General features: G+C 43.7%; 1 protein-coding gene and 1 long non-coding RNA gene across 5 annotated transcripts in view; one reads left to right on the forward strand and one right to left on the reverse strand.

The window, feature by feature from the left end:
- Positions 1 to 155: 155 nt before the first annotated feature.
- LOC124276738 lies at positions 156 to 18000 on the reverse strand. 2 transcript variants are annotated; one of them, XR_006898643.1, is made up of 3 exons: positions 17868 to 18000; positions 17140 to 17421; positions 156 to 170 (listed from the first exon to the last, which is right to left on the reverse strand). It is a non-coding gene; the product is annotated as an uncharacterized LOC124276738 (long non-coding RNA). The 2 variants fall into 2 exon arrangements; XR_006898642.1 differs by lacking the exon at positions 156 to 170 and having other exon boundaries at positions 17120 to 17421.
- LOC124276737 (stearoyl-CoA desaturase 5-like) overlaps positions 10643 to 26834 on the forward strand; it is a 30560-nt gene continuing 14368 nt past the window's right edge. The window contains exon 1 of one of the 3 annotated variants that reach the window (XM_046712380.1): positions 10643 to 10770. The gene's annotated coding sequence lies outside the window, so the exon portion shown is untranslated. Of the gene's footprint in view, positions 10771 to 18071; positions 18212 to 18373; positions 18455 to 26834 lie in introns of those variants that run through there. The other 2 variants (XM_046712379.1, XM_046712381.1) reach the window with 2 other exon arrangements.

Here is a 26834-nt window from a genome sequence, read left to right on the forward strand (position 1 = left end):
CCTACCTGCTTCGCATCACCCTCACAATGTTTGTGTTCCAGAACATTTGTCAGTACCCTTGCTGATACTCCTAAAGCTTTTGCTGCCCGCTTACGGAATTTATTAATGGCATAAAATGGTTTGCCCCTTTCGGCTTCAGCACGGAAAAAATCGTACACTTTAATCATCAACTGTTTCACGTCAGCATTCAACTTCATTTTTTCATCAGGCATGTGTCTCCCATGCACGACGAGATAGTGGCTGTTCCGTTTCTGCGGTTTCACCCCGCCGCGACAGATAACAACCGTCAGGAACAGGTTGAGAGAGGCTGGTTTACGTGCCTGTGCTTCGACAACAACATCGTCGACATCGAGGTCAATGGCGCACCAACGTTCAGGCCTGGAACCTACCGAATTGGCGTAGAATCTGGTTCAGTGATGAATCACGATTTCTATTTGAACGACGCGATGGAAGAATGCGGATGTACAGACGTCGACGTGAACGTTTCGCCGACGCTTGCGTTCCCCAGGTGGACAGATTCGGCCGGGGCAGTGTTATGATGTGGGGAGCGATCACCTGCCGTAGGAGAAGTGATTTGGTGATGATCCAGGGCAACCTGACAGCTCAGCAGTACTGTGACGAAATCTTACGCCCACACCTCCTTCCACGCATTGATCGCCAGAGGGAGTTGTTTCAACAGGACAATGCCAGGCCCCACACAGCACGTCATACTAGAGACTTCCTCCAGAACCACAACATCAATGTGCTCCCCTGGCCCTCAAGATCACCGGACTTAAACCTGATCGAACATCTGTGGGATGCCCTGGACAGACGGGTGCGAAGCCGTAACCCTCAGCCCGAGACACTTCAGCAACTCGCAGAGGCACTACAGGCAGAGTGGCCTGCGATTGGGCAACACGAGATTCCGAGACTTATTCGTTCGATGCCGAGGCGATGCCTTGCAGTTCTGGATACCCACGGTGGTCACACGAGGTATTGACTTCAGCGCCACCACACGTCTCCATGTGACACGCAAACTGACTTTCCTCGAGTTGGTGCCAAAGACGGATAAGTCTGCATTCCCAGTGTGCAATTTCGCTATATTTCATTGACTCATAAAGCCTACAAGATGTTTCAAAATAAACATAAAAATACATTTGAAATTCCTATATGCGTTTCTTTTTTGGGAGAGTATATATAGCGGCAACTGGGTATGCCAAGCCGCTTTGCCCACATCCTCCGATTCACTTACCAGGACGGTCAAAAGCTTACATTAATTATATTTATGCGACTGCCAGCATGCTAATGTTCCTTGAAGTAGAAACAGTAGAAGACTATCTGGGTACTATCATTGATAATGAACCTTCATGGAAATCAAATTCATGTGGAAAGCACAACAGAGGCTTTTCTTTATGCGAAAATTGCGATCTTTTAATGTAGACACTACTGTCTTGAAATTTTTCTACCACACATTCCTCAATAAGTGCAATCCCAAATATAACACGTTACTTTCATCAATAGTATTTTAACTTTCTGCCTTCACGCATGGTATGACAATCTCCCTCATACACAGAAAAACAAAATTGGCAAAATTGTAAACATATCCAGCAAAAGTAAGGATATGTCCTTTTCAGTATGAGTCAAGAGTTTAAAGGAAGCTCTGGCTATTCAAGCGGATCTATCACACTTTTTAAATGAATGTTATGTGTGTGTGTGTGTGTGTGTGTGTGTGTGTGTGTGTGTGTGTGTGTGTGTGTGTGTGTGTGTGTGATATTTGTTATTTGTATATGCATTGTATTGGCTCTTTGATTGCAGGACAATAGAGTTTATCTTATCTCTTACTTCGTACAATCTCATGTAGGGCGTGGTTCAGGCTAAACCCAACCTTGAAAATACTGTGTAGAGAGACTGACCTGATACGAGTCCAAGCATAAGGCACCATATTATGCTACCGTAGCATAAATCCCAAGGTCCTCCATTTTAGTGGACCCGTGAAGATCCGGGTGAGACTCGATTATTTACAGGCCGCCGCAATAAAGCAGGAATATTATTGAGTGCGGCGTTAAACAACAAACGCACCAACCAACAACCATTTCAGTGACTAAAAAAAGACGCACAGCTTGACTGGTCACAGGACATTTACAAACAACACAGGGTGAATCTGTACGTACAACAACAGGTGATGGAGATGTGGGAAGAGCCCAAACAAACAACCGCATGTCCTCGTAAGAATGAAGCTTATGGTACATTTATAACAGTTACCAGTAACTGTACACAGATCTAATTTATAAAACGATAAGATTACACTTTATTACCCAATAGAGAATTCTTTTTACATCAAACAGAGCATGACATCATACAATAAAATATGTATGGCAATTACGATAATAGATGGTTATATATGGACAAATGTAAAATAACAACACCCATTCACACGCACAATACACACTAACACAGATAATCAACAATCATATATGTCCATTTTTCTGTATTATATACACCAACTCAAACGTTAAGATATATCAGCGTCCATGAAAGTGTATAACTATAAATATTATGTTTCAAAGGTTTGGTTTATAGACTTGTAATGCCACAAGGGATACAAGATTTCCTTGTTCTGTTTGACCTATGGCAAGGCACATTGAAACGTCTTTCGGATAGCAAAAGTGAATATTCAGAGAATAGAATAATCCTAGGTAGTCGTATGGGAATTAATGTCCAGTTTGATTGTCTCATGTTTACTCATTTGTATCCTTGATTACAGTGGCTCATTTGAGGAAAGGATTCCGATTCAGACAATATTCAGTCTATTGTTTAACATGTCAACTACACTGAAAACATCATTTTAGGCCATTACTCCCCCATTTCTGCATGTAGTTATGGGTTTTGATATGCTGCTATCTAAGTAAGTGTTATTCAGAAAAAGAAATACATCTGTATGTCCACCTGCTGCCCTCGGTCCTATTCAACATATTGAACCCCTTATAGGGATTAATCTTGATTTGTAATAAGCCATCAACCGGGTGAGCAGATAGAAAATGCGCCGTAATACAGGTTGACTGGGCGCAGGACGACTATATGAATTTTCGCAGCACGTACAAAACCGCAACGCATTTAAAAGGAATGTCCATCAATGGCGGATTTTCTTAGATAACGAACGACTCGAATATTAAAACCTTGATGGCTCTCAATCTTCCTTTGAGGCTTGTATTACCTGTCTTGATTTCTTTGCTAAGATTTCAGGACTTAAAATGAATTTCAGTAAAACACAGGTGGTATGGCTTGGTTGCAAGAAAGGTTGTAAGGACAAATTCATGGCAGATCGTCCCATTATGTGGAACCCTGAGACGTTTAAAATATTAGGTATACTGTTTTGTTTGACTTGGATTGCATGACACAACTAAACTTTAAGAATATGCTTCTTGAAATAAAGATGATTATCAACAGATGGATGAGAAGAATTGTAACACCAATGGGCAGAGTAGCAATCATCAAATCTTTACTAGTATCTAAATTGAACTACTTGTTGTTGTCACTTCCTGACCCATCACAAGAGTTTCTTGCTTCACTGAATGATATTCATTTTAAATTCTTATGGAGTGGAAAGAAAGACAGAGTTAAGCGTACTAAGATTTGTCAACAATGTGAGAAATGGTGGCTTGGGTAGATATCTTTATGTATGCTAAGGCCCTTAAGGTGTGTTGGATTAGACAGCTCACTAGTGCAAGCAATCCAAAATGGAAGCAACTTTTTCAAGCAATTTACCCATTCATAGATTATATAAATACATTTGGTGCATCTTACTTCGAAGAAAAAGTAAAAGTGCTCAAGAACCTTTTTGGGAAAAAACCCTTCATCTCTTTTTTTTCATTTTGGCAAGAAAGTAAAACCAGATTCATTTAGTAAATTTTTAACAGAGCCAATATTCTATACTAGGCACATAAAGAAACTGTGCATACAAAAATTTAAAATCTAAATTTATCAAACCTGTGTAGACACATAAGGATTAAAACTCAGAGATAAGTGACATGTAACCAACATGCATGCACGTGCAACGTTCCGTGACGTCAGTGGGTTCGTCCTTGAGACGTGCAATACGTTGTTGCACGTGCAATCCGGGAAAGAGAAACAGAGCAAATGAATGCCACACAATACTGTCACTTTGGAAAGCTCAACCCCTGCCCTTGCGATCGTTCAAAAACTTAAACGGCTATTGAAACGCATAGCATGCCAAGGCTCACGTCTGCACAACGTCATGAGGCCATTGGGATGGTCCGTGGGGGAATGTCTCAACGACAAGTGGCTGCACATTTCCCCTGCCACCGGAACACCATTTCTGCACTGGTGAGGCGCTACCAGAACACAAATGACGTCATCGATCGGCCACGTTCTGGACGTCCACGTGTAACAACGCCAAGACAGGACAGATGGATAAGGGTGACCCATCTTCACCACAGGTTTCAGACTGCAGTGATGACTGCCCGAACCATCCCAGGACTTCGCCGTATCCACCCCAACACAGTTCAACAACGTTTACGTCATCACGAGATCAGACCACGACGTCCCGCCATACAACCTATCCTGACACAACGTCATCGACAAGCTCGTCGAATGTGGTGCTGAAATCATGTCCGCAGACCCTTGTTTTGGTGGAGAACTGTTGTTTTTACAGATGAGTCCCATAGTGATGGACGTCAACGTGCCTATAGACGCGTGGGAGAACGTTATACAGAGGCCTGTGTCTTGGAGAGGAATCGCTTAGGTGGTGGTTCCGTGATGATTTGGGGTGGAATAACAGCACGCCAAAGAACTCCTTTGGTGATTGTTCAGGGCAACTTAACTGGTGTGGGCTACAGGGATCAGATTCTTCGACCTGTGGCAATTCCTTTTCTGCAACGTAATTGCCCTGGGTTAACTTTCCAACAGGACAACGCCCGCCCTCATACGGCAAGGGTTGCTATGGAGTTCTTGCAACACCAAAACGTTGACTTACTGCCTTGGCCTGCAAATTCACCGGATCTCTCCCCGATAGAGCATGTTTGGGACGAGATGGATCGACGTCTACGCCTCTTCCGCGTCCCCCAGATAACGTCCTTGACCTTGCAACAGAACTTGAGAGAATCTGGCGTGACATCCCACAAGCCTTCCTTGCACGTTTGATAGGCTCTATGCGTCGTCGATGCACTGCTGTTCTCAATGCTGATGGTGGACATACCCGTTATTGAGCTTGTGACATGGTCGTTTGACCCCTGCCCCGCTTGTGGCCTCGTGACGTCATTGTGATTGACTTTTCAATTGAAATTCTCCCGACTTGTTATGGTGTCATGATCCCTCAATTAAAGTTTATATGTACCTTTGACATTGTTATCGTACTTATCAACTGGGATAATATTTTGACAATGCACAGTTTCTGATGGTCTGTGGTCTGATCATGACACACACACACACACACACACACACACACACACACACACACACACACACACACACACACACACACACACACACACACACACAACACACACACACACACACACACACACACACACACACACACACACACACACTCCAAAACGATCATGTTCAAGGACACAGTTTGGCGCAAGTCTTTCTCCTTTACGTCGATAAATCTGTTGACGTCCATCTGCAAAGGATAAGTTAAACCTGGATTCATCTGCAAAAAATGACATCTGGCCATGTCCTGTTGCCAAGATTGGCCCCATTTGCTGCCTATCGCTGTGTGGCAAGTCTGTGGCGATGCAATAAGGTTGGACCACGGTACGGGTGACGACACCGGATGTTGAAGGCAACTTGGCGTCCTTGCACCTTTTGGGCGCTGAAATGACGTTGGACGGCCCAATTGTCCTCCTTGCCTAATCATCAGCTGTTTGGAACCGATTTCGCAAGTGTGAAACTCGGATATTGCGGTTTTGTCGAGCTGTTATCACAGGTGGTGCACCAGGTCGCGGACGATCAGCAACACTTCCGGTAGCCCGAAAACGTTGTCTGAGTCGACTTACAGTGGATGGATACACATTAAAGTGCCTGGCAATCATCACATCTGAAGCACCTTGGCTGACCATACCGATAACCTGATTCCTTTCGTCTTGTGTCAAGTGTGGCATTTCCTCAAAGTGATTGAGTTCCACAATTCCATGTGCTTTTACAGGGCCTGGGTGCAGGTAATGCATGTGCACAACGTGTTTCATGAATGTGGTTGTGTTTACGAGAAATGTCAAAGGTTCAGTTTTTAGTATCAACGTCTTGGAGAGGAATCGCTTAGGTGGTAGTTCCGTGATGATTTGGGGTGGAATAACAGCACGCCAAAGAACTCCTTTGATGATTATTCAGGGTAACTTAACTGGTGTGGGCTACTCGAACTCGAAATGGGCCAGAATAACAGCCTTTTATCCCTACATCCTCTGTATCGCAGGAAAAAAATCTTCAATAGAACTTTTGTAAGTTTCAGGACAACAAATACCAATTGCGTTTTTAATGGCTTACAGTATATTAAAGTTTATGATAAACCTGTTTTTATGAAACAGTGGTATGAGAAAGGTGTCACTCAAATAATAGATTTGGTTGATGAGAATAAAGAATTTTTATCATTTGAAGAATTTAAAGAAAGGTACCATACTTAAACAAATTTTATTTATTTTTATGGTATTGTTAATTCGTATCAAACAATATTTGAAGATTCTTACTCTAGATAGAGGTCAATCTGACACTGTTTTAGATTAGAGATGTATTGTATCTATGTTTACGATCTAAGCACTTCTGTTCAAGGTAAATGTTGCAGTATCTTTAACCTGTCAGGGGTCATGTTGATAACGCGCCTCGGAATAAGCCAGGGTGGGGGGCAATCAATTTTATCTTTACATATACTACAGTATGTATCAATCAATATCATCCCGTCTGTATTATAGTCATCTGGTGGTTTTAGTACTGTAGACCGCCTCCATGGTGTGGTGGTTAGAGCGTCTGCCCGGAGAGCGGAAGGTCGCGGGTTCGATCCCTGACCGCGTCATACCAAAAGATGGTACTTGTTGTTCCCTGAATGGCACCCGGCATTAATGGAACAACAAGGACTGGTCGTCTCTGAGCATGAGTGGGGTATTCCTGCTTAACTGCGGCATGGTATCTCAGTGAGCTAGCACTAAAAAACCAGCTTAAGTCTGGGCTTATACAAGCAGCCACGCACGCACACACGCATGCACGTCGTCATGTGTGCGACGTTAAAACCCATTTTATCTCACCATCGTACTGTATGTCTATAACCCATTGCAAACATACTTTGATTAGGGGGCGTGGTGGGGGAGCTGTCTTGGGCGCCAGGCTACCACTACAGTCTCTTGCCATGACGGGGCGGTGGGGTAGCCTAATGGTTAAAGCGTTGGCTCGTCACGCCGAAGACCTGGGTTCGAATCCCCACATGGGTACAATGTGTGAAGCCCATTTCTGGTGTCCCCGTCGTGATGTTGCTGGAATATTGCTAAAAGCGGCGTAAAACTCAACTCACTCAGTAAGTCAGTGAGTCCGTCTTGCCATGACTCCCCTGTGTATCCACTACAGGCTATTGTGGTATGCCATGACTCCCCTGTGTATCCACTACAGGCTATTGTGGTATGCCATGACCCCCAGTGTATCCACTACAGGCTATTGTGGTATGCCATGACTCCCCTGGTGTCCACTATAAGCTCTTGTGGTATGCCATGACTCCCCCAGGTGTCCACTACAAGCTCTTGTGGTATGCCATGACTCCCCTGTGTATCCACTACAGGCTATTGTGGTATGCCATGACTCCCCTGTGTATCCACTACAGGCTATTGTGGTATGCCATGACTCCCCCTGGTGTCCACTATAAGCTCTTGTGGTATGCCTTGACTCCCTTGTGTATCCACTACAAGCTCTTGTGGTATGCCATGACTCCCTTGTGTATCCACTTCAAGCTCTTGTGGTATGCCATGACTCCCCTGTGTATCCACTACAGGCTCTTGTGAGATGTCATGACTCCTTGTGTGTATCCCATGACTCCCCTGTGTATCCACTACAGGCTCTTGGGAGATGCCATAACTCCCCTAGGTGTCCACTATAGACGCTTGTGGTATGCCATGACTCCCCAGTTGTCCACTACAGACTCTTGTGGTGTGCAATGACTCCCCTGGTGTCCACTACAAACTCTTGTGGAATGCCATGACTCCCCTGTATCCACTACAGGCTCTTGTGAGATGCCATGACTCCCCTGTGTGTCCACTACAGGCTCTTGTGAGTATGCCATGACTCCCCTAGGTGTCCACTACAGACTCTTGTGGTATGCCTTGACTCCCTTGTGTATCCACTACAAGCTCTTGTGGTATGCCATGACTCCCCTGTGTATCCACTACAGGCTCTTGTGAGATGTCATGACTCCCCTGTGTATCCACTACAGGCTCTTGTGAGATGCCATGACTCCCCTATGTGTCCACTACAGGCTCTTGTGGTATGCCATGACTCCCTGGTGTCCACTACAGACGCTTGTGGTATGCCATGACTCCCTGGTGTCCACTACAGACTCTTGTGGTATGCCATGACTCCCCAGGTGTCCACTACAGACTCTTGTGGTATGCAATGACTCCCCCAGGTGTCCACTACAAACTCTTGTGGTATGCCATGACTCCCCTGTGTGTCCACTACAGACTCTTGTGGTATGCCATGACTCCCCTGTGTGTCCACTACAGACTCTTGTGGTATGCCATGACTCCCCCAATCTCTTGTGGTATGCCATGACTCCCTGTGTGTCCACTACAGACTCTTGTGGTATGCCATGACTCCCCAGGTGTCCACTACAGACTCTTGTGGTATGCCATGACTCCCCCAGGTGTCCACTACAGACTCTTGTGGTATGCCATGACTCCCCAGGTGTCCACTACAGACTCTTGTGGTATGCCATGACTCCCCAGGTGTCCACTACAGACTCTTGTGGTATGCCATGACTCCCCCGGTGTCCACTACAGACTCTTGTGGTATGCCATGACTCCCCAGGTGTCCACTACAGACTCTTGTGGTATGCCATGACTCCCCTGTGTGTCCACTACAGACTCTTGTAGTATGCCATGACTCCCCTGTGTGTCCACTACAGACTCTTGTGGTATGCCATGACTCCCCAGGTGTCCACTACAGACTCTTGTGGTATGCCATGACTCCCCCCAGGTGTCCACTACAGACTCTTGTGGTATGCCATGACTCCCCCATGTGTCCACTACAGACTCTTGTGGTATGCCATGACTCCCCTGTGTGTCCACTAAAGACGCTTCTGGAATGCCATGGCTCCCCTGTGTGTCCACTACAGACTCTTGTAGTATGCCATGACTCCCCTGTGTCCACTACAGACTCTTGTGGTATGCCATGACTCCCCTGTGTGTCCACTACAGACTCTTGTGGTATGCCATGACTCCCCTGTGTGTCCACTACAGACTCTTGTGGTATGCCATCTTGTGGTATGCCATGACTCCCCAGGTGTCCACTACAGACTCTTGTGGTATGCCATGACTCCCCAGTGTCCACTACAGACTCTTGTGGTGTGGCTCCCCTGTGTGTCCACTTTGTGGTATGCCAGACACCCCCCGGTGTCCACTACAGTCTCTTGTGGTATGCTATGACTCCCCCAGGTGTCCTCTACAGACTCTTGTGGTATGCTATGACTGCCCTGTGTGTCCACCACAGACTCTTGTGGTATGCCTTGTGTCCCCTGTGTGTCCACCACAGACTCTTGTGGTATGCTATGACTGCCCTGTGTGTCCACCACAGACTCTTGTGGTATGCCTTGTGTCCCCTGTGTGTCCACCACAGACTCTTGTGGTATGCTATGACTCCCCTGTGTATCCACTACAGACTTGTGGTATGCCTTGTGTCCCCTGTGTGTCAACCACAGACTCTTGTGGTATGCTATGACTGCCCTGTGTGTCCACCACAGACTTGTGGTATGCCTTGTGTCCCCTGTGTGTCCACCACAGACTCTTGTGGTATGCTATGACTCCCCTGTGTATCCACTACAGACTCTTGTGGTATGCTATGACTGCCCCATCATTTATAAGCACATTCAATGAATTATATACTTTGCTCTTACCTTTACTACCCGTGAAGATCCGGGTTAGAATATTGATCTTCAGTAACCCATCCTTGTCGTAAGAGGCGACTAACGGGATCGGGTGGTCAGGCTGGCTGACTTGCTTGACACATGTAATCGTTTCCCAATTGCTCAGATCGATGCTCATGCTGTTGATCACTGGATTGTCTGGTCAAGACTCGATTATTTACAGACCGCCGCCATAAAGCTGGAATATTGCTGAGTGCCGCGTAAAACTAGACTCACTCACTCGATCGTACCTTTACAACTTTTACTCAGTGGAAATTACCGCACACAATTGTAACCTACTACTAAAAAATAATTGTGTGCAGAAAAACACACACTATATAAGATACGATTGAGCAGGAAAAGGTGGGAACGGATACAATAAATAAACCACTTTGGTCAGCTGACTAATATTCATTGTTCCTCATGCGACATTGCAGCGTGTCGCCAGCGTGTACAGAAGTTCGACTTTGTACTCCTGTCAACACATAATTGGTTTATTCCAGTGCGAACAGGGATTTCCCGTGGTAGTCATTGGATATAAAGTTCAACTCACTGCGTTGTATATATAGCCTGTCACTTTCAGGTCCCTGTCCCGACTTGCTGTCAGTGTGAGCGCTATCACAATCGCACAAAGCTCCAGTTCATTTGACTTCATTTGACCGTCTCGATCAGGCCAGGTAAGTGTTATATCGAATACGAACCCCATATTTCTATGTTTGATCAGGCCAGCATTAGACCTTAGACACCCGGTGCTATATAGTCCATATTCAAACTTTCGATTATTATTACCCAACTCCTTCACTGTCAGACAATCTTTGTCCTCGACTCTCTTTCACTGTCCGACCATCCTATATATATATATATATAGTCCCCAACTCTTTCACAGTCCGACCATCCTATATATATATAGTCCCAAACTCTTTCACAGTCCGACCATCCTATATATATATATATATATATATAGTCCCAAACTCTTTCATAGTCCGACCATCCTAGTCCCCAACTCTTTCACAGTCCGACCATCCTATATATATAAATATATATATAGTCCCCAACTCTTTCACAGTCCGACCATCCTAGTCCCCAACTCTTTCACTGTCCGACCATCCTAGTCCCCAACTCTTTCACAGTCCGACCATCCTAGCCTTCGACTCTTTCACTGTCCGACCATCCTAGTCCCTAACTCTTTCACTGTCCGACCATCCTATATATATATAGTCCCCAACTCTTTCACAGTCCGACCACCCTAGCCTTCGACTTTTTCACTCTCCGACCATCCTATATATATAGTCCCCAACTCTTTCACTGTCCGACCATCCTAGTCCCTAACTCTTTCACTGTCCGACGATCCTATATATATATAGTCCCCAACTCTTTCACTGTCCGACCATCCTAGTCCCCAACTTTTTCACTGTCCGACCATCCTAGTCCCCAACTCTTTCACTGTCCGACCATCCTAGTCCCCAACTCTTTCACTGTCCGACCATCCTAGTCCCCAACTCTTTCACAGTCCGACCATCCTATATATATATAGTCCCCAACTCTTTCACTGTCCGACCATCCTAGTCCCCAACCTTTTCACTGTCCAACCATCCTATATATATATAGTCGCCAATTCTTTCACTGTCCGACAATCCTAGCCTTCGACTCTTTCACTGTCCGACCATCCTAGTCCCCAACTCTTTCACAGTCCGACCATCCTATATATATATAGTCCCCAACTCTGTGTGTCCACTACAGACTCTTGTGGTATGCCATGACTTCCCTGTGTGTCCACTACAGGCTCGTGTGGTATGCCATGACTTCCCTGTGTGTCCACTACAGGCTCGTGTGGTATGCCATGACTTCCCTGTGTGTCCACTCGTGTGGTACAGGACTCCCCTTGTCCACTACAGGAATGCCATGACTTCCCTGTGTGTCCACTACAGACTCGTGTGGTATGCCATGACTTCCCTGTGTGTCCACTACAGACTCTTGTGGTATGCCATGACTTCCCTGTGTGTCCACTACAGACTCTTGTGGTATGCCATGACTTCCCTGTGTGTCCACTACAGACTCTTGTGGTATGCCATGACTCCCCTTGTGTCAACTACTGGCTCTTGTGGTATGCCATGACTCCCCTGGTGTGTCAACTACAGACTCTTGTGGTATGCCATGACTCCCCAGGTGTCCACTACAGGCTCTTGTGGTATGCCATGACTCCCCTGTGTGTCCACTACAGGCTCGTGTGGTATGCCATGACTCCCCTGTGTGTCAACTACAGGCTCTTGTGGTATGCCATGACTCATGACTACCTCTTGTGTATGCCAACTCCCCAGGTGTCAAATACAGACTCTTGTGGTATGCCATGACTTCCCTGTGTGTCCACTACAGGCTCGTGTGGTATGCCATGACTCCCCTGTGTGTCCACTACAGGCTCGTGTGGTATGCCATGACTCCCCTGTGTGTCAACTACTGCCTCTTGTGGAATGCCATGACTCCCCTGTGTGTCAACTACTGGCTCTTGTGGTATGCCATGACTCCCTGTGTGTCCACTACAGACTCTTGTGGTATGCCATGACTCCCCTGTGTGTCAACTACTGGCTCTTGTGGTATGCCATGACTCCCCTGTGTGTCAACTACAGACTCTTGTGGTATGCCATGACTCCCCTGTGTGTCAACTACAGACTCTTGTGGAATGCCATGACTCCCCTGTGTGTCAACTACAAGCTCTTGTAGTATGCCATGACTCCCCTGTGTGTCCACTACAGACTCTTGTGGTATGCCATGACTCCCCCAGGTGTCAAGTACAGACGCTTGTGGTATGCCACAACTCCTCCCGGGTACAGACGCTTGCCCAACTCTTTCACTGTCCGACCATCCTATATATATATAGTCCCCAACTCTTTCACTGTCCGACCATCCTTGTCCTCGACTCTTTCACTGTCCGACCATCCTAGTCCCCAACTCTTTCACAGTCCGACCATCCTAGTCCCCAACAATTTCACGGTCCAACCATCCTTGTCCCCAACCCTTTCACTGTCCGACCATCCTAGTCCCCAACTCTTTCACTGTCCGACCATCCTATTATATATATATATATAGTCCCCAACTCTTTTCACTGTCCGACCATCCTAGTCCCCAACTCTTTCACTGTCCGACCATCCTAGTCCCCAACTCTTTCACTGTCCTGTCCCGACCATCCTAGTCCCCAACTCTTTCACTGTCCGACCATCCTAGTCATATCTAGTCCTGTCCGACTCTTTCACCCAACTCTTTCACTCCGACCATCCTAGTCCCCAAGTCTAGTCCCCAACTCTTTCACTGTCCGACCATCCTAGTCCCCAACTCGACTCTTTCAGTCCCAACCCCACTGTCCCCATCCTAACCCCAACTCTTTCACTGTCCGACCATCCTATATATATATATATCCGACCATCCCAGTCCCCAACTCTTTTCACTGTCCGACCATCCTAGTCCCTCTAGTCCCAACTCTTTCACTCTTTCACTGTCCGACCATCCTAGTCCCCAACTCTTTCACTGTCCGACCATCCTAGTCCCCAACTCTTTCACTGTCCCCAACCATCCCTAGTCCCCAACTCTCTTTCACTGTCCGACCATCCTATATAGTCCCCAACTCTTTCACTGTCCGACCATCCTAGTCCCCCCAACTCTTTCACTGTCCGACCATCCTAGTCCTCATACTCTTTCACTGTCCCACCATCCTAGTCCCCAACTCTTTCACTGTCCGACCATCCGACCATCCTAGTCCCCAACTCTTTCACTGTCCGACCATCCTAGTCCCCAACTCTTTCACTGTCCGACCATCCTAGTCCCCAACTCTTTCACTGTCCGACCATCCTAGTCCCCAACTCTTTCACTGTCCCAGTCCCCAACTCTTTTCCTGTCCGACCATCCCCAACTATATATAGTCCCCAACTCTTTCCTGTCCGACCATCCTTCCCAACTCTTTCACTGTCCCCACCATCCTAGTCCCCAACTCTTTCACTGTCCCACCATCCTAGTCCTCAACTCTTTCACTGTCCGACCATCCTATATATATATAGTCCCCAACTCTTTTTCACTGTCCCATATAGTCCCCAACTCTTTCACTGTCCGACCATCCTAGTCCCCAACTCTTTCACTGTCCGACCATCCTAGTCCCCAACTCTTTCACTGTCCCACCATCCTAGTCTTTCACTGTCCGACCATAACTCTTTCACTGTCCGACCATCCTAGTCCCCAACTCTTTCACACTGTCCGACCATCCTAGTCCCCAACTCTTTCACTGTCCGACCATCCTAGTCCCCAACTCTTTCACTGTCCGACCATCCTAGTCCCCAACTCTTTCACTGTCCGACCATCCTAGTCCCCAACTCTTTCACTGTCCGACCATCCTATATATATATATAGAGTATATATATATATATATATATATAGTCCCAACTCTTTCACTGTCCGACCATCCTAGTCCCCAACTCTTTCACAGTCCGTCCATCCTAGTCCCCACCATCCTAGTCCCCAACTCTTTCCACAGTCCGACCATCCTGTCCCCTCTTTCACTCTTTCACTGTCCGACCATCCTATCCTCAACTCTTTCACTGTCCGACCATATATATAGTCCCCAACTCTTTCACTGTCCGACCATCCTAGTCCTCAACTCTTTCACTGTCCGACCATCCTAGTCCCCAACTCTTTCACTGTCCGACCATCCTAGTCCCCAACTCTTTCACTGTCCGACATCCTGTCCCACCATCTTTCACTTTCACTGTCCGACCATCCTAGTCCCCAACTCTTTCACTGTCCGACCATCCTAGTCTTTCCTGTCTCTTTCACTGTCCGACCATCCTAGTCCCCAACTCTTTCACTGTCCGACCATCCTAGTCCCCAACTCTTTCACTGTCCGACCATCCTAGTCCCCAACTCTTTCACTGTCCGACCATCCTAGTCCCCAACTCTTTCACTGTCCGACCATCCTAGTCCCCAACTCTTTCACTGTCCGACCATCCTATATATATATCACTGTCCCCATCCTATATCCATAATTAAGCCACTCTTTCACTGTCCGACCATCCTAGTCCCCAACTCTTTCACTGTCCGACCATCCTAGTCCCCAACTCTTTCACTGTCACTGTCTCATCCCCATCCTAGTCCCCAACTCTTTCACTGTCCGACCATCCTAGTCCCCAACTCTTTCACTGTCCGACCATCCTAGTCCCCAACTCTTTCACTGTCCCACCATCCTAGTATCTCTTTCACTATATATAGTCCCCATCCTATTTCACTATCCGATATCCGTAGTTCACTCTCCTGTCCGACCATCCTAGTCCCCGACTCTTTCACTGTCCGACCATCCTAGTCCCCAACTCTTTCACTGTCCGACCATCCTAGTCCCCAACTCTTTCACAGTCCGACCATCCTAGTCCCCAACTCTTTCACTGTCCGACCATCCTAGTCCCCAACTCTTTCACCATCCTAGTCCCCAACTCTTTCACTGTCCGACCATCCTAGTCCCCAACTCTTTCACTGTCCTGACCATCCTATCCTAGTCCCCAACTCTTTCACTGTCCGACCATCCTAGTCCCCAACTCTTTCACTGTCCGACCATCCTAGTCACTCTCTTTCACTGTCCGACCATCCTAGTCCCCAACTCTTTCACTGTCCGACCATCCTAGTCCCCAACTCTTTCACTGTCCGACCATCCTAGTCCCCAACTCTTTCACTGTCCGACCATCCTAGTCCCCAACTCTTTCACTGTCCGACCATCCTAGTCCCCAACTCTTTCACTGTCCGACCATCCTAGTCCCCAACTCTTTCACTGTCCGACCATCCTAGTCCCCAAATCTTTCACAGTCCGACCATCCTAGTCCCCGACTCTTTCACTGTCTGACAATCCTAGTCCCCAACACCTGTATGTCAGACTTATCCCAGTCCCCAACACCTATGTCAGACTTATCCCAGTCCCCAACACCTATGTCAGACTTATCCCAGTCCCCAACATCTGTATGTCAGACTTATCTCAGTCCCCACACCTATGTCCCCCTGTCACACTGGTACTCAGTCCCCACACTGGTACTAGTTGTGTGTGACAATCGCCGAGTGTTACCTCGATGTAGTGGTGGACGGTCGTGGTGGAGGCGTAATTGTTTACAAGTCCAAAGTCGACTATTACTGGTTCATCTTCATCTATCTACAGTCAGAGCATGATGCTGACGTATGACTCTAATGCTGGTCGTGCAATCAAGCTGTTCAGATGTACTGCTTTGGTTGGGCATGCACGGGGAGGCCCATGGGTCAATAATGACATTGCTCTAGATTGTTCAAACATGACGTGTCCATATCCGGCCTCAGTTCACTTGAGTCCACGGTTTAAATGCACAACAAAATTAAGCATGTACAGCTGGAAATAATTTATGCACGTTTAATATTTAACCAAAAGGTATTGATTTGTTTGGTTGATGTTGACATGAGATTGAAAATAGTTGGCCTACCTCACCTAGTTCGTTACAGTTTCTTCCCCCCTCCTGTGCAACATCGGGTGGAAACACCTGCTCAGCTGATCCACCGGAATATTAACTATGGCCCACAGAACTGGTCGAGTAAAGAAATAGCCAGTGGAATAGTAGTGTTCCGATACATGGCCCGAGCACGTCGTATATATAACCTCGGATAGTCAGGCTCGCTGACTTGGTTGACACATACCATCAGATCGATGCTCGTGCTCTTGATCGATGCTCGTGCTCTTGATCACTGCATATCTGCTCCAGACTCGATTATTTACCGACCGCCCCCATATAACTGGAATATTGCTGAGTGCGGCGTAAAACTAAACTCACTCACTCTTTATTTACAGACCGCCCCCATATAACTGTAATATTGCTGAGTGCGGCGTTAAACTAAACTCACTCACTCTTATAAACATTTAATGCTCTCTGAAATAAAACATTCGTATTCTGCCTGAGGGCGTGTTGACCTGACTACATCAGGCAGTCTATACAGAACGGATATGTGTGAGGAGGGTATAGATAACAAATGTACATAACAGAGTTTGTTCCATCAACATTAACCACCACTTTAATCATCATCATCAGACATCATATGTCCAAAACCAAATAGTCAAATGTTTCCAGGGTGGTCATTATACAGACTGTACGTTATGTGTGCGCGAGTATGACCTACGTCAGGTGCCGAGCCCTTGTGAGGGGTATTCCGGAAGTGCAGTAGTACAGTTCTGTTGGTGTCGTCTGGTACACGAATGCCATTGTTGAAACTTTGTTATCTTGCATGTGAAAAGTATAAGCTTCTTAATTCACCTGTAAGCAACATCTGTTCAATGTTGCCTTTTGAACCTGAAAGAGAATTACAGGTGTTACCATATATAGAACAGGTGTTTTCCCAAATGTCACCTTGACCCCTTGAGACCACATCAGGATACAGTGTATGTGGTTCACATGGGCGAAGCATGATCGGATAAAGGGTTTTCATTCTATTAATAACTTATTAATGAAATCTGAAAACAACATTATAAAATCATTTTTTTTCAAATTAGAACAGATAGAATGACTGTCCAATTAAAAACGATCCATATGGTATGCAAAACCATTTTCGCGATTACACCAGCTTTAGATCTGACCGCAATGAATTTGCAAATAAGGTGGCCCCACAAACATGAATTACAATTTTGGAAATCAAATCATTTATATTTCGTTTAAAATGTTGCTGATACGGGTTCGTCTGACGAAATCGATCGCGTTGGAAATATATTTAAAATTGCACGCAAACACATTAATTGTACCTGAGTTCTGAACTCCTTACGGTGCCCCGACTACGTCACACCATGAGATCACGCCATTAACAAATGTCATCAGCTGACACTGAGCTTGTAAACACACTGCACGATCTTACCGGTCCGCCACGTGACAATCGTGGGTAGCGCATGCCTTCACTCAGATTAATATTTTCGCTTAGCGAACATATCAATGCTGACAAATTGCGAGTGAGTACAGGACGGAGGAAGAACGACATTTGACCTCTTTGTGCTGAAGGGAGAATCGGCTGTAGACAAAACAGGCTTCTGGCTGTCCGTGACTACACATTCGCTAACATTGCCATAACCGGATACAAAGATTTCCTAATTAGGTAATTATCTCCTTCTATTGATGTCTTATTACAGGTTATTTCAAACTATATGCCCACAACGCGTATCACCCTTCGTTCCTCATTGTCATGTTGGTGCATTGAGATTTAGATTGGTTTGGATATTAGCATATTATTACATGGCGAGCCTGTGTGGTAATACACGGTCCCTACCAACACAAGCACACTCAGCGGCCTACAAGACGGACTCCAGCCAATGTTGCTGAACATGACTGTCGTTTTCAAGTAAGATTTCTAGCAAACATCACAACGTGGAATTGATAAATGCACAAGAGAAGCAGACGGCAGAAGCTCTCTACTCAGGAGCGTGCAGAATTCTATGACGTTTCCGGTTCTAAATGCTCTTCCGTCGAAGTGTCTGTAGAATGGTTTGGCTTATGATTCCATTGGTGTTTGAAATTTACCTGACTGTTCTAATATTATATTCAGAATTAGATCACCTTGCAGTAGACAAAGCACCACTGTCATTGTTTTGTGTTCAGGAGAATCTAAACTCGTATCACATCCTAAGTGGATTGGTATCTGTACAGTAGAAGTCTCGCACTGTGATAAACTGCTGCTCGTAAAGGATTTAAAGAAAATTATGTTTTGTTTTAATTTTTGTTATAGGGAAGGCAACCATTATAAGTATTACCCAGTTTGGGCAGCAGATGAATGTTTAATGGTGATATTGTTGTTTGAAATTTTTAAAAACTGGAAATTAAGCAGGGAGTGAAGGTGATAGTGCAGTGTCATGTGTGGGGCGGAGATATGCTGGTGTGAAGCATTGCGTTGTCTCTTAGCTATGCCAGGATGTGCTGCTGAAGTTGTTTGGTGCTGTGTCCTTAGTCAGTGCCAGGATGTGCTGTTGGAAGGTCTGAGCTTTAGTATGATTATTATTGTCAATGCCAAATTATCAACCTATCATTTCTATCTTTCCATCACAATTTTAACATATTTTCTCACATTCCAAAATTTGATATTCCCAATAAACGTCTGTGCAATTTACTACTTGGTTTCAGAAATTTACAAAATTGTGTTACCTTTTTTTAGGACTAATATATCTTTTGAAAGGGTGACTTGCATTGCATTGACAACAGGAAAAAGACAGAGGAAAGGCTTACATACTTAAATTTTAAGGGACACTGATCTTGAGCAATTCTCCAGGACTGGTTGTTTCTTTCGTAATTGCTTTTCCCCCTGCGACTACCCGGATGATATCCCAGAATTCTTGACTGGGTTGCAAACTCTGCTGCGTCACCTACATTGGTCAGTAAAGATGAACTGCATTTTAGTCTTGGAAATAAGTGGAAAATATAGTCATCTTTTCTACCTATTGATATTTCCATCTTTCTTATGATAACAAATGAAACATTTCGAACTTCATCTGCAATTGGTGAAAAATGTTAGAATTGAAAGAAAACAAAGTCAAGGTACGTGTTTATATTTTTGCCTCATAATCCTGGCATATTTAGGTTATCATTATATTTGTAAGCACTTTGGAACTTCATAAAAAAGTACACAATCTGTTTTAGTGAATTTTTAAAATGACTAATATCTAGACGTTTTATTGATTGCCAAAGTGAATTATATTTCACACACACACATGCCCTAAGTGCGACCTAGCGCATGTTGTCTGTCTTGCATCGAAGAACTTCACGTTGAAAAAAAGTGAAGTGAATGATTTTGTTGAATGCTACAACAAATGAATGAAAACAGAATACAAATATCAAAATGAAAATAGGCTAAAGTTATACTGATAGCAATAAGATCCAGAGGAGGGGGGGTGCACATCCCCCCTTTTGTGCTGAGAGTTTGTTGAATGACCATTGAAACTCGGGTGAAAATGAGTGTGCACCCCTCCTTTTCTCAATAGTAACCACCCTTGCTATTACCTTGTTCAGTATCTACATGAAGGAACGATATGCCATTAATCTGTAGCTGACAAAGAAACCCGTTCATTGTCATGTGTCTTCTAACAGTCGGGCACTTTATGACATCTATATTTAATCCGTGAGCACATTATGTTTATTTAGATGTTGTTTAAAAGATGTGTATCTTGTCCCCAGCATGCATGTCACCCACAGATATATCTCATTACACATCTATTTCCGCCACTACATGCACCACAACAGGTGAGTTGGGGACAGCTATTGTTGTGTCGGTTAATATTTAAACTGTTTTCATCATACTAGTAATGAAAGATGTACTGCAATAATTATTGCCCTCTTTATATGTGACCGAGTTATTGGCTACTGCATCTACTTCTCTCCATCAAATCAGCAGGAAGCAGCCTCAATGTTAGACATCACTATATCACTCACAAACATCTGTGAAATGGATGGAAGCCGTTGTGAAGTTTGATTTGTGGCAATTCTAGAATGGACCATGAATTTGACATCCATTTTAAATTGAATTATGCCACCTTTTAAACACCAATGCCTCAATGACTGATGCCAATGACCATTCCCCAACTTCTAAGGTTCTTACAGAGACCACAGTTAATTGAGTATTCAGCCACACACACCCCACACACCCTCCCATAAACATAACTAGTTGTACTTACTAAAGAAAGGCCAGACGTCCTGCAGACGGTAATTTTGAGAACACGGTCTTCAGCCTTTTGCCACACTATTGTGGTGTTATTGCGAGCAATAAAATTCTTAGTTACCTCAGATCAGCTCAATGGGATTGAGCTCAGTGCCGTACTGGTGTACGCAGAACTATGTGGCCTTGTTTTGCAGCTAGTTCATCAGTGATGTACTGGATTGGCTTTTTGTGCTGCCAGATTTTTCCATGAGCTGGGGCTTTGTTTCTGATTGCCTGTAAGGCACGTTACAGAAAGTGAGAACATCCTGCAACCGAGCCTTGAGATTGCTCATGGTGGGTGTGATGGTACCAGGGACATGCAGGTTATGGCAACTTGCGTTATCCAAAATGATAATGCTTGGTTTGTCCAGCTGCGGTAAAAGCCGATGTTCGAACCAATCTAAAAATACCTACCCATTCATTTCGCTATGGTTATCACCATCAGATTTCTTGGCCTCAGAAACAAAGCCACAACCCCCAATCAGTCCCTTGCTATGGTACCAGCATGCCTGATGGTAACAGGGGTGCCTTAGAACAATCTGAAGGAAGCCACATCCGATCAGTTGGGTGATTTTTATTACACCAGGTTTCATCAAGGTATTCCCCATATGACTCTTGACATTTCCCCATCTTGACATTTCCCACACCTGTTTTCTAACCAGTAGGACAATTCCCCACTCATAAAATTGTAGTGCGATAGATGCAGTGGGATTAACTAATGTGTGCATTATGTGTATTCACTTGTTAGGGGCGATGGGATTAACTAATCTGTATGTTAGGGGTATGTTGGTCAGTAAGGTCACTAGAATGTTTTTATAATGATTGTCCTAGTGGGGAATTGTCCTGATGGGGAAAAGTCCGTACACCATAATTTGAAACCCCAAATTGCGGTATTCTTCATCTGTTCTGATATAGGCTGATCGCATGGACAGGATTGTGTACTTTCCTCTATACACAGCCAGGGCTCCAGATAAGGGCTGTATCGGCGTATGTACGGATAAAAAATATGCACGATACGGTAGGAAATAATTTAGAAACAGTAGCAGATACGCACTACAGCAATGGTGTATGGTCTTAGAATCATTTACAGACGTATTTATCTGAAAAAAGTATTGTTTTATAGTTTTTTACCTGTTTACACAAGAGTAGCAATGTTGTGGTGCATATATGAAACGAAACACAAGATCACATACTCCATAAAATTCAATTCCGTACTCTAAAAGTTTTTCCAGTACTCCTATATTTAAAAAATAAGGAGTACATACTCCTGATGTTGAAAAATTATCTGGTGCCCTGCACAGCTCTGTTTTCTCCTCTTTTGTCGTACCTGAACCCCATTTCTACCAGAGTTACAATAAGTGTTGTTTTCGAGATATTTATTATATCTTTGGTCTCATCTTGTATTTTAGCACACGTCGGTGGGATTTTGCGTTCAGTTTATAAACTGCACGGCGTATGACACCCTTATCAAAGCTATCCAGTTTGTGTTTCCTACCTGGTTTTGATACATACATGTATCATACATGTGCTTTTATCTTGTGTCAAATTCATCATATTGATATTGAAGCCAAAAAGCATTTTCCAAGCATTTCTGGCCTTACTTTAGTTCCTACTAAAGGTTCAGTACCCTTGTCAGTATCAACACACAAAGGGATAGCTTTATCAAAGACTGTCACTCTGTATTGTTATTATATTTCATTCCAAATGTTTCTCTCTCGCCTTAAACCATTTATGGCTTTCTTTCAACAGAATTATCAAAATATAATACAAACAAAAAGTATGGGAACACCCTAAAATTTGATAGTCATACATAAACTTAAACGTGGTGAGGTCATTTATACTCTAAGGTAAATGCAACATTTTGTGTGCTTAATGGGCACTATAAACAACATGTTGGAACATGCAGTGAAGCAACTGATTCAGTATTTGTTGAGTTTGAGTGAAATGAAACATTGTCAGAAACAGCGAAAAAGAAGGGTGCTGAAACACACCAACGCCATGTTTGATTCAAACGCCCAAACACAACAGCCTAGTGCATGTAGAAGACCAGGGTAGTACAGTATACCCTGGTTTTAATGCCACCGTTTGTCCAGGAGAAAATATGGTATTATATCCATGGTGGCATAACCAGGTAGGACAGTTAGAGGCCCTATTCAATCAACAAGGTAACTGAGCTGATGTCTCCTGTAATGAACCTTGAATGGATAATTCCAGCATCTAGGGGCTGCAGGTGACTTCTTGTGGGTGGCAGGAAGTGTATTGTCACAAGACTACTTAAAGAATTAATGAGTTCGGTCAATTAATTTGAGTCATGTCAATTAACCCATTAAGGTGTGGATACCACATGCAGCCAGTGAAATTGGCATTATAACCAGGGGAAAATGACTTTTGTGCCAAAAAACATTGGCAAATGGCGTTATATCCAGTTTGACATTATAACAAGGGTATTATATAGGCAGGAAATCCGTTCTGGCAAAAACATGGTATTATATCCAGGGTGGCATTATAACCAGGGTGCACTGTATATATTTTTGTGCCTGTTACGAAATGTGTGTTAACATGCCAAATGTTTGATTCTTTGTGCGGCTTTTCATTAGTGGTACATGCTTGGCCACAGTATTTACTAACCTTGAAGACCTTAGCTTTATAAACAATAGCTTTCATAGTATACCACCATGTGTCTGCTGCTTCACACATTGTTACATACTGAGGATGATGACTGACGGGAGAAAACAGGGTGGTCACAATTTTACACATGACTCTGTCTTGGTATGAACCAAGAAATACTGTCAGTGTCCGTGAATGGCTGAAAATGGCTGGAGCCAGGGTGAAAAAAGAGTTGTTTTTCAGGTAACATTGACTTGAAAAAAGAGATAGGTAAGCTACTATGTTTTGCATTTACTTATTTTGATAAACTGATCTACATTCTTCCATGTATATTTAGGTGTTGTCAACAATGATTTTTCTGTTTTAGCCCTTAGGTGATCATGTGTCATATTTTCAAGAAGCTGAAAACCTACAGCAGCCAGTTTATGTAATGATGGCAACTGAGAGCTATCACATATTAATGCCTTGTCGGTTTCACTATCAGGTGCTACATTGCAGTTTCACTATCAGGTGCTACATTGCAGTTTCACTATCAGGTGCTACATTGTGGTTTCACTATTAGGTGATACAATGAGGGTTTCACTATCAGGTGCTACATTGCGGTTTCACTATCAGGTGCTACATTGCAGTTTCACTATCAGGTGATGACAATTGTGGGTTTCACTATTTGGTGATACAATGAGGGTTTCACTATTTGGTGATACAATGAGGGTTTCACTATTTGGTGATACAATGAGGGTTTCACTATTTGGTGATACATTGTGGGTTTCACTATTTGGTTATAAATGAAGATGTTGGGCTAGCATTATATACACCAATCCTATAATTAAGCCTCATGCTGTGATATGACTGAACAGTGAAGTATTAAATGCCAAACCAAGGTATTAAAGTTATACATTTAAATCCAGTAATTTCAATGAACAATGTGAGCAGACTATTACACAACATATAGTTGGACTTTGTTTTATTACGGATGACAGTGTTTAGTCATGCAGAGATATGTTGCATCACAGATATTGAAATACTTGGGTGTTGGCTTGTGGTTAACATAATGTCTTTTGTAAGGAACTGATACGTTTTGCAGTTGTTCATGCAATTAGCAAGAAAACAACAGATTTTCTTAAGCATCTGAAAACCCATAACATGAGGATATGTCATAAAAACAAATGAATGTAATGAAATACAAAATGACAAAATACTTAAAATGACATTTGAAAACATATTGCAACTCTTTATATTGTATCAGGTTCTGCATCTGTCAGAATACTGAAAAAGTATAAATCATAAGGTACTAGCATGTGTCATGGTGTAGCGATGTTTAATGCAGTCCTTAAAGTTGATATTTTTCAACCGGAAACTGTATGGCATCCAAATACCTTATTGTCCAACGTACAGTGTTCGCCATGATGCAGAAAACCTGCGTATTTGATGCACATTATCTTAAATACCCAGTGAATTTAGAAACTTGCTTCATTGTTGACGAAATGCTACTGGGCCCATCATTAAAGCTTAGATGCAACCAACAAAATAAACATAATTAAAACTCAATTATCATTTATTCATAACATATAATATACATTGCTGATTATGGAAAATTCAAATAAACAAAATTACAAGAGTACAATCGCAACTCAAGTGGAATATTTTGTACTTGGGTTTACTACCCTCGAAACGAAGCATGCGGGATACTGAACCCAGTCAGAGCGGGTGGGCGTGCACTTAAGTGTAGCGAAGCCTTTCATTGGCTGGTTCATTTGCTGATACTCTCAGGGTTCTTTGTCTGAGTATAGGGATCCAGGTTCAAGCCGCCAGAACCTATTCACTGCTCCTGAACTCCTATGAACTCCAATTCCATGGATTTTTTTTCATTGCGTTATTTTTCAACTTCATGTAGTTGAATTTGCATTTTTGATAATTTGATACTGTAAGTCCATCAGAATCTGCAAAGTTGTGTCACAGGGGGTATTCGACTATACATGAAAGCCAGATGTTGCCCCTCTCGTCCAGAGACAACATGGGCTTCTTGTTCACGGTAATTAAGGAATATATTTTGAATAGAACCGGCTTAAAGTTTGTGTGTCAACAGATGAAGCCTTCTTGTACCCTTAACTACTATATTTATGATGTGACATTCATCCTCTTTATCGGGATGATTTACTGTCGCCTTTCAGATCGTGATATTGTGCCTTTCAAAAAAAAATATCTAAATCTGTCAATCATAGTAATATAGATGATTTATTTCATACAATAAGACCTTTTCTATGCAGGCATAATGCAGATTTTATTATAGAAATAAGCACTGAAACTTCACACAGGACTTATTTTGTTGTATAAGTGAACAAGAGCACTGTTTGGACATCACTTGCACGATATCAGAAGTAAAACCAGCTTGAAATAGACGTTAAAAAAAATAGAAACATCATTATTATCTGATTCCAGATATGTGGAGAAAGATGTTATATTCTCATATTGAAAATGTTGCATTTGTTAAGGTGGGGAATACCTTATACTAAACATGAACGTGAAGCCTGGGTTGTCCCTTAAAAACTGTACAGTGAAAAATGGGTTGTTGCAAAGGTGCAACATTTGGTTTTCATGTACAGTCGAATACCTCCTGTGGGTGTGTTTGCTGTGTGCAACAATCCGAAACTGATGAGTAACAAGAAGTTGAAAACAGTTGACATTGACATTGTTTGAGAGGTCCATTTCAATAATGGATTCACATTTTTCATTTGTTTTACAAATCTGAAGCAAACGTATTGTGGCATATTCTACACTCTAAATTCAACTTGCTGTTTAGCCTCAAGAAGTAGTGTGGCAGCGGGGTAGCCTAGTGTTTAAAGTGTTGGCTTGTTATGCCAAAGACCCAGGTTCGATTCCCCACATTGGTACAGTGTGTGAAGCCCATTTCTTGTGTCCCCTGCCATGAATTTGCTGGAATGTTGCTAAAAACACAGTAAAACCATAACCACTCACTTAAAAAATAGTTCAAATTTCTCTCCTTTAGGAGAAAATGTTCGTGACAACTTTTACACCAGTGCTGCCTCACCTAAACATGCCAATGGCTAGTTAAATATCATAAAAAAAAACAATTTTGGTGTGAAATGGAGAAAGTGTTGGCAGTATATCCATTTAGTTTTTGTTTTGTTGTTCATTCAAAATTGAAATGTGTTCGTTTTGAAACCTTACCCATTATGGTTTTATTTTTCCTGACTTGTCTTTGCAATCAGGGATAATCAATGTTGTGCACTCCACCATTGTCAGCTGATGCGTAGCTCCATGCAGCGACATATGAATCAGCCATGCTCAGTGAGAGATTGCGTGCAGTGTTGCATGTAGGCAACAGGCTGTTTCTATTGACACCTGTTGACGAATGAATTTACTGTTGAGTAAGATTGGGTTTCCACTTTTAGGTATGGTAACTGATTTT

This window comes from Haliotis rubra, unplaced genomic scaffold (assembly GCF_003918875.1).
Source record: "Haliotis rubra isolate DU_JTF1 unplaced genomic scaffold, ASM391887v1 Scf212, whole genome shotgun sequence".
Lineage (NCBI taxonomy): Eukaryota > Metazoa > Mollusca > Gastropoda > Lepetellida > Haliotidae > Haliotis > Haliotis rubra.